General features: G+C 42.5%; 1 long non-coding RNA gene across 1 annotated transcript; it reads right to left on the bottom strand.

The window, feature by feature from the left end:
* Positions 1 to 444: 444 nt before the first annotated feature.
* LOC308405846 lies at positions 445 to 5,716 on the bottom strand. The gene is made up of 3 exons (XR_013973409.1): positions 5,637 to 5,716; positions 2,022 to 2,136; positions 445 to 1,413 (listed from the first exon to the last, which is right to left on the bottom strand). It is a non-coding gene; the product is annotated as an uncharacterized lncRNA (long non-coding RNA).
* Between the last annotated feature and the right edge of the window lie 4,140 nt (positions 5,717 to 9,856).

Here is a 9,856-nt window from a genome sequence, read left to right as displayed (position 1 = left end):
GGAGCATTTTGAAACAATTTATGTCAATTTTTAAAAAAATCAATCAAAGTCAGACATTGTTTTGAGGCAACTATTACAGTCTGTCCATTATATGAAGCAGTCAAAGGAGCTTGCAAAGAAAAGCGTCTGGACTTCTTTAAGTTGCTTGAAGACGTTTCACCTCTCATCCGAGAAGCTTCTTCAGTTCTAAGGTCAAATGGTGGAGAGTCCCAGATATAAACCTAGTGGGAGTGACCCCCCACAGAGGGACAAAAGGACCCCCTGATGATCCTCTAATCGCCTGAGCCAAGGTGGGAAACTGGGCGTGGGTCCCAATCAGCCAGAGTTTCGGGTGAGTTCATTGTGAAACCTGGCCCCACCTTATCATGCGAAAGAGTGTCCTTTATCCAATCCTATCGAGGATGCCAATGTTCACATTTTGGACAGAGAGGACAGATGGTTTGAAAGAGGAGTGAAAGAAGCCATCTATGTCCACTGTGAGCGACCATCTTTGAACAGAGGCGGGGGTTTACGACACCAACTCTCTGCCATCTATAATCCAGTTTTGAGATCCCTTCCCAGACGCCTTAACGCCCACTCACATCCTGGGCCATCTGACCTCAGGAATTCGCATGATAAGGTGGGGCCAGGTTTCACAATGAACACACCCGAAACTCTGGCTGATTGGGACCCACGCCCAGTTTCCCACCTTGGCTCAGGCGATTAGAGGATCATCAGGGGGTCCTTTTGTCCCTCTGTGGGGGGAAACTCCCACTAGGTTTATATCTGGGACTCTCCACCATTTGACCTTAGAACTGAAGAAGCTTCTCGGATGAGAGGTGAAACGTCTTCAAGCAACTTAAAGAAGTCCAGACGCTTTTCTTTGCAAGCTCCTTCGACTACGATGACCTGGATGACTGAGAACCTTCACAGACATTATATGAAGCACTTAATCCTTAAACTGATGACTTGAATGGAAAAAAGTTTACAAACCCTCAAACAGCGACAGAGAAGGAATCGGTTTTCCTGGACAGACAGGCAGGCACATAGCAGATGTCATTGTGCGTCATTGTCAGTAGAATACACCCCACTGTGAACGAGACTTGCTCCGTTCCCAACCCCTTTGCCTGATGCTCAAATTTAACTGTAAACATGAACAGATTAACGCTTCAGACACAAAAGACTGAAGCAACGGTGCTCAGATTTCAGACATGATTGATTACACTCACAGAGGGGGATATCCAGGCTGCAAGGGCCAGGCCCCTTCTGTAATGTGACCTCAAGATCAAAGGAGGCCACCAGACTCAGGACACTGTCCAGAATCATTGTGTATTTGCAGTGGGAGCGAGCACTTGTCCCGTTTCCATACATGCTGACAGGAACGTCTGGAATGCTGCCGCGGAGAGACTGGAGGAGGTGGTGTCGAATGGAAACCTAATTATGGCAACAAAAAAAACAAACAGAAAAACTTAAACTTACTTTGTAATAAAAATATGACACCTAAAAAAATGTTTTCAGTTTTTGTCATGGTTGTTGTGGTAGAAGAGGACCCAAGTGACAGACTTAAGAAGCAGAATGTAAAATCTGTATCAGGCAAAGGTTAGACATAAGTGAGTGAGAGCAAACAGAGCAGCAGGCAAAAGGCAGAATCCCAAAAATGTTCCGAAAAGCCTATAGAAACAGAAGGAACTCTGGGAATTGCTGGAACGCTTGGCTAATAGGAGTTCAAAAACAATCTGACAAGGAGAACGGGGACAGCTGGCTCCATATACAGTGAGAGGACTGACTGTCTGATTGCGAACAGGTGTTGTAAATCAAACACAAGTGATGCTATAGCGCAAGTAGACAATTACTAATAAGAGAAAACTAAGCAAAAGCTAACACGAATAACAAAGTAACAAGGATTTCAAAGTAAAACAGTAAATAACTTGAGAAATAAACACAATGGAAGTCCCAGAATCCTCTTAGGTCCAAGGACCAGAGCTCCCCCACCCACTCCTGACCCGCGCCTTAACCGGTTGTTTTGGAGAATTGCAACATACTGTTTGGGAAATTGTTGGTTTTAATGTTAAGCCATCCACCCATTCTCTTCCACTTATCCTCATCAGGGTCACATGAAGGCGGAGAGGCAGGGTGCACCTTCGACAGGTCGCCAGTCTGTTGCAGGGCCAACACAGAGACAGACAACCATTAGCACTCACATTCACACCTAGGGGACATTTAGATTCACCAGTTAATGTGTACTTGTTAAACTGTTTTTTTTTTCTTTGTTTTCTGATTGCTAAAGTCTTTTTGTAGAATCCATAGGGTTAGTAGAGGTTTTTAAAAGTATTGAAGTATTATGAACAAAGGCATCTTTAGCTCAGAATATACTGATGGCAGAGATTTAGAGTTGGGGTACACCTGAGCTAAGAAAAGTTTCTGTGGAGATGGTTGCAAAAAGCCCAAAGTTGTGTTAGCTGGATAATGGAGTTTCTGGACATTTGTCCTTTTGTGCAATAAATGTAAAAGAAATGTCTGTATCTCCGTTATAGAGCATTCTGCTTTTCTCCTCCTCGCCTACACGTATTGAAATCAGCTGACTGACCCGCAGATGACTGAGGACCCTTTCTGAGACAACAATATAATTGTAACTGATGTAATTACTGACTCTAGTACAGCAACATGTTCCATGGCTGTGTGATGGCAAGCTCCACACCTCACCACCAGTTGATTCGCTTTAGTTTACTTTGCAGTCACTACTTTAAATATATTCTACTTATTGTTCAATATTGTTTCTTTATTAAATATATTTATTTTTCCATCACACACACCAATGTTTATATGGCGTGCACACATATTAACACTGCAAGGTCAAAGTTGTGTTTTATGTTATATTAATGCATCTTTGTTTGACTTAGCTGGGTTTGGCTTCTCCTCCTGTCTGGCAAAAGGTGTGGCAAAGTGCTGGGAGAGCTGAAGTACCACTGACAGCCTAATTGGGTGAAACCACATGCTTCATTGCCTGGGGGGTGTTTTAAGTTTGTTTAATTGTTTTGTACTAGTTGGTTATACGGCAGCCATTTTATTTTCCCCGTGTGTGTCATGTGGTTTAGCTAAGCCAGTATTAAAGTTCCCCCGTGTGTCATTTCAGGAGGTCAGTCTGTCTTATGTTTGTTTGAAGTTTTATTAATTGTTAGCTTGACTTTCGTCTATTGAGTTGACCTCTTTTATTGGTCTGCCTGTTTAAGTTTTTTGGTTTTGTTAAATATATTTTCATATTTTTGGGTCAATAAAACCCCTGTTTTTGAATTAAACACCTGTGTCCTTTATGCCTACTGCTTGGTCCCTGACACTGTGTTAATGAAAAATGTAATGTGATTGCACCAGGACACTGAACAATCTGGTGGATTGCAGGATGTCCTCTGAGGGATGAGCCTCGGGTATGCCGGCTGATTGACCAGGAGTATTCATGTCCCACAAACACTCACACATCAGATTCTCTTACACTAACACTTTGGCAGGTTAGCTGGTTATCAACTCACTAGATTAAACTAGCATTTCCCAATCTAGCTACAAGCGCGTTTACGTGAAATGAGTGACAGTGGCAGCATGTGACTAATCACAAACATGGATAAATGTACAGCAGAGCAGCTGATTATACAAAGGAAGACACGCCTATATGACGAGAATAAACATGTATACTACAAACTGAAACCACCAAAGCTGTGAAAAGTGTTATACAGTAGTTATGCATTAGAAGCGCTTAAAGCAGACATGCGTGTGAACTTTCATCTGGATATCACAGCAAACCGTGTAATAGACACGCATGTGGAAGTTAAATTAATCTGCAGTAACAGCAGAGGGAAATATTTTATTTCAAGCCAACATGAAAATAATCACAGGAAAGTGTTTAAACAGACATTATTAACACATTTACATGTATATACATATTAGCCGCTTAGCTTATTCTAGAAATTAAGAACCCTTGAATTTGCTTCATACGTCTTTTTCGTACTACCGACTTCTTGCCTTTAAATAAATTATCTCCCCCTGCTGGTAATGCAACTTGTGCATGCATTAATGCAACCTTATGTGTGTCCAGGTCACGTTTTGGTGGGTTGGAGCTATAGCTATTTGGGCAGTAAGGCTGCAAAAGAGCTACTATATAAATAACGTTTAGGTTGTTTGAAGCCAGCGAAGAAAATCAGCAAAAATCCAGACTGTGAATCCAGTGTGAATTAAGTGACTTAATAAAACAATGATACCATTAAGACTCATGTCATTATACATGTAATGTTTATAAGACAGTCTTAGTTTTTATTCTCTAAACTGCAGCCTTGGTCTGAGAACAAAGAATAAATATAAAAACTGAATTCAAACTGTGGTTTTAGTGCAAACTTAGTCCACAAGTACAAGCAGGTGTGATGTTTCAGGATCGTACTGATGCTTGTGGAACAATAAAACTGTTGTAAAGCTGTTTGCAGCCAACAGGAGAAAGGAATCAAATGTTTGCTGATAGTTTACATGAACTACTGATGCTCATCAGGGAAACAGAAGACTTTATTACAGAAACGTTAGACCTCTCTGTGCACGGAGGGCCGAGGATCTTCCAGGATCAGAGACACTCCGTTTCCAGAGAACTGATTGTTCAGAAAGTTAATAATTTCATAACTGTTGATGTAAGGTTTACAACCTTCAAATTAATTCAATTAATGTTTATTTATTTCAGTAGCTGGGACTACGTTTTGATTTAGATTTGACATTGGCAGACGGAAAGGTCCCACTCCTGAAATTCAGATGAATTATTTCCACAGCATCCTTGTATTTCTTGAAAGGTGCTATACAAATGTATTATTATTATTATTATTATTATTATTATTATTATTATTATTATTGTTATTGTTATTGTTATTGTTATTATTATATCAAAATTTGACAAACAAATAGTAAAGATAGTAAACATCTGCTTCATTTCTCATCACGGAGGAAGACTCTTGTACAATAACCAGTCCATCTGAGAAAAACTGAACTGAAATGGAATAAAAGTGGTCTGCCAACAAAAACGGTCTTTACTATCTACGAAGGCTCAGATCCTTCGATGTATGTAGCAGGCTGATCTATTTGTTTTATCAGTCTGTTGTTGTGGTGTGCTGGGGTGCAGGCATCAAAGCAAAGGACAGACTGAACAAACTCATCAGGATTGCCGAGTCTGTCGTTGGCATGATGCTCGATGATGGAGGAGGTGATCAATGGCAGAGCAGCAATCTTGGACAATGACTCCCACCCCCTCCATGACACAGTGGGCAGTCTGAAGAGCAGTTTGAGCAACAGGTTCCTTCAACCTGGCTGTCTGAGGGAACGTTACAGGAGGTCGTTCCTTCTGCTGCTGTCAGACTCTTGGGTCATATCCACACATGTGGATCAAAGTTAATCACAGTGCACACTGTCACTTTTGTACACCACGCCATATATTTGGACACGTACTTGTCCTTTTATATTTATACCTATATCTCTATATTTATCTTAATACGTATCTATTAGAACTCTGTGTTTCTACACTCATTTTATATGAATGCTTGTTGTGTATTTGCTGCTATGACAACTCAATTTCCCTCTGGGATTGATAAAGTTTCTCTGATTCTGAAACTATAATAAAACAAAGGAAACTTACTTACTTAGCACACTTAGCACTTAGTTCCTCCTACACCGGGCGGCGCATCGGGCAGCTAGTGATCTCCAACTGCTTCAGCTTCGTCCCAGGCAATGTCGACAATTCTCAGATCGTCCATGAATGTCCGACGCCATGTGGTCTTTGGTCGGCCTTGCTTTCGCTTGCCAGTGCGTGGACGCCATGTAATAGCAATCTTAGCTGGGCGATGAGGGGGTAGGCGTAAAATATGGCCCACGAAGCCGAAGCGCATATCTGCAACAACATCGGCTAACGGGCTGGTGCCTGCTCTTCATAGAACCTTCTCATTTGTTATTCGGTCCCGGTAGGAAATTCTCAGGATTCGCTGCAGGCCACGTTGTTGAAGCACGTTCAGGTGTTGAGTAATTGCACTTGTTGAGCGCCAGGTTTCACTAGCGTGTAGTGCAGTAGGAAAGACGATAGAGTTTAATAGTCTGATCTTGACCTTAACGTTTAGGTAGGTCGAGGAGGGAGGACCTCCAAAAGTTGACCTCGGCCCTGCAGAGGGAGGTGACGAAAGTTGGATTAAGAATCAGCGCCAAAAAAACCAAGGTAGTCCGAGTTGGCTATGCACGTGCCCGCATTCCTGTCATGATCAACCAACAACGTGCTGAAGAGGGGGAGAATTTTATATATCTTGGCAGCATCATCTCGAATGACGGGGTCTCTGATCAGGATGTCGACGCCAGAGTAGGGAAGGCAACTGGTGTCCTGCGACGTCTCCAACCTATTTGGAACTCAACCTCCCTGAATGTTAGGGTCAAACAAAGGAAAAGAATTTAAAAAAAAAAGTGTGTGTGAATAAACAGGGTCTGAGTCTGTTTTTGCATGTATGATATAATATAATTGATCTCAGGTCAGCAGGAAGCTTGTTCCAAAGAACAGGACAACAATCGCTGGAAGCAGCCTTGGCAAACTAAGGCTCGACACTCAAAGCTTGTACTCTAATATAATTTAGCCAGGTCACTTTAGTTATTGAAGTTTTGATGTCTCTATTGTGTTATCTATGAGAACAGCAGAGGGCAAAGCAGGCATCAATGATAACAGACATTATCTAGGCTACAGGCAGAAACAAAGGAGTAATGGGGTTGCAAAGTGGCTTGCAGATATGTAGCAACTGTGGAAAAGCTAAAGCAGCTTTAACAGGATGATTTCCATATCTAATTTTCCAAATGGAAATGTAGAAATATATCTAGAGTCACCAGCTAATGTGTGCTGGCACTGAGATTATTTGTGGTTTATAATAAAGCAGACAAGTTTTCTGTTTCTGACCTCACTGAATGTGTAAACCTGACAATTGATTTTATTTATATTTCCAGCTTGAACTTTGTGTATTCTCTTGTCATTCCTCCTCTGACATGAAGTTAACCTCATGTGGCAGGAATCCTGATTTTCTTAAGCTTTTTCACTTCCAGCACATTTCCTTGTTTGTTCCGACCTGTGTATACAGAGCTCTTATTATTACTTTCCGCTTCTTGACACAAGTCTTAGACAAGAACAATAATATGATGACAGAGCAGCAGCTACATCACTAGTTCGAACCATTCCCTCAGGAAGCTTGTCACTGTGAGGGATTAGGAATGGTTGTAATTTGTGTTTAAGTGCAACCAGCGCTTCCAGCCACAGATGTAATGATGAAGATCTGTGTGGACTCGCCTCCCAGCACATCCCACAGATCCTCAGACTGCGATCAGGAGAACGAATTCGAGGACTGAAGGTTTACCAGCAGAACTTCAGCCAAAGCCTCTCATTGTCTCCTATCAGCTCGCTTTCTTACATATACTGCATTTTCCTGCTAGTTCTTTCACAGGCAAATTATATACAAACACATATGATGTAAAAAAAAATCTGAATCATCAGACCTGGTCACAATTTTTTCTTAGATGCTCATGTACCCAATGTATACAGCCAAAAGTACGGACAGTAGTCACATAGTGTTTGGCAGATCAGAAGAGCTCAACACGCCGCGACTTGATACAAATATAGTCTTCGTTTAAGATGGCGCGGCCACGTCCAGACGCCTTCCTGACCGCTCCGCTCCGACTCCTTCAAGTATCTTGGTGTCCACATCTCCTCAGACCTGACATGGGCTGCCCACATTCAGGTCCAGACCAAAAAGGCTAGGCAGCGCCTGTATCACCTACGACAACTGAGGAAGTTCAGGGTCTCTCCAAAGATCCTCAGGATTTTCTATACAGGCACTGTGGAGAGCATCCTCACACAGAACATGACATCGTGGTTTGGGAACAGCTGTGTGAAGGACCAAAAAGCTCTCCAGAGAGTGATCCGTACAGCAGAACGCTGCTGCAGGATTGCTCTCCCCCCGCTTCAGGACACCTACACCAGGAGATGCCGGACTAGAGCAGCGCAGATACTGAAGGACCCGTCCCATCCTGGCAACAAACTGTTCCAACTTCTGCAATCTGGTAGAAGGTTCCGCATCTTCCGGGCAAGGACAGAGAGACTCAAGAGGAGCTTCTATCCCCAAGCCATCCGGGCCCTAAACACACACACCCGCCCTCTCACATCATCTATAATTGACTGAGACCGGACTCTTCCAGACACTAAACCAAGGCACAATGTACATTTCAATTCCTTTAATTTTAAATATGTTTATATTGTCTATCCTGTAAAATAGTCAGATGTCTATTCATATTAATGTACAGAATTCACCTGCTTGCTGCTACTACTGCACATTCACCCAGTGTATATACTATATGTGTATATATATATATATATATATAATGTTCTTCATCTACACCCCCCCCCCCCCTTCCCCCAATTTTTGCACATGTCGAGGAGCGTGTCAGGCTACATTTCACTGTGTGTTATACTTGTATAACTATGCATGTGACAAATAAAGAACCTTGAACCTTGAACCTTGAATCTAAAATAAAAACCAAACACGTCAGTCCTTGGATTAGAAGTCCTGTTAGGAAGCCTCGTAATGATGTGTCTAACTGTGAAACCACACACTTGGCAAATGACTTGTAATTGACATCTCACATGTTCTTCCCACCCAGTTCCCATCCGCTGGCATTGAGGAGGCGGGGTTTATGACCTGTACTGCGGCCAGACAGCAGGGGGTGATAGAGACATTTTGGCTCCATTTTTGGGGAGCTATTAGGTCGTCCATGTTTCTGCAACCACTGTTCCAACCACAACTGTGGCCCTCTGGTGGCCTTTGAATAGAGTGCAGTTTTGTTTATAGCATCTATGCATGGCGGCAGTGAAAGTGCTAACCGATGACAGCCGTCTATCTTTCAAATCTTTCGTCTGTAGTAATTGAAAACTGGACTTTCCATGACTTTATCAGAGTGAACCTTTATAAGTGCTACATTATCCAAATCATTATCACTGCTAAAATCATGGCTTGATTATCGTCAGTCTGCACTTGAAATGTAGCTCCTTTATTCAGAGAAAATGATGGTGAGGACTGCTTTACCTGGGACACTCCTACACTTTGGCACACTTATCATGATCATTGCTTCTTTTTTTTTTTTTAGCTCCGTGTGTGTGTGTGTGTGTGTGTGTGTGTTTTAGGAAGCCAAAACAACTGCACGCTCTTAGCAGACAACAGTCTGATTGCATGTGTGGACAGAAACTAGCAGCCTGGAGATATACTGCCACAGTGGCCTGACCACAGAGGGTGGTGTGGCGTTTGTGCACACATGAGCATACTTACTGCAGCTTTGTGTGTGGCAAATGTCCCATGAGAAGAGTGAAAAATTAACTCTGACCAGAATTATAGCATATTACTGAATCTAGTAGTGCTTGAAAACACAACCCTCTAATTACCCACAGTGAATGAGTCTCAGGGTGGCAGTCTTTACTGAGATCTGCTACTCTGCTAAAACTCTGCACAGCACCGTCCCAGTGTCACCACTATTTTAAATGGTTGGTGGTAACACAGTGGTTGTCTTTTAGAATGGAAAACAGCAAACAGAGCAGAGTGAGAGCGCAAAGTGTGGACGAGCGTGAGAATTCAGAGAGTTGTAAATCAAAGAAAACCAGCTGTACAATACGATGGCAGAAAGTGCGCTCAGCCTGAGCACATGGTGAAATGGTGTTAGTGAGATTCAGTTCCAGAAACAGGAATCACTATAAGTGTGGGTCAGTTACTGTGGAAACTGTGTAAGGATAACCTGCATCCCAGCAGGACTACTTTAACAAACCTGGTGTTTCCCTCTGTCTCTGCTCCTCCTG

The sequence above is a fragment of the Rhamphochromis sp. 'chilingali' genome (genome assembly GCF_963969265.1).
Source record: "Rhamphochromis sp. 'chilingali' genome assembly, chromosome: 11".
NCBI lineage: Eukaryota > Metazoa > Chordata > Actinopteri > Cichliformes > Cichlidae > Rhamphochromis > Rhamphochromis sp. 'chilingali'.
The sequence above is the reverse complement of the archived record's forward strand: the minus strand, read 5'-3'. Positions and strand labels throughout refer to the sequence as shown.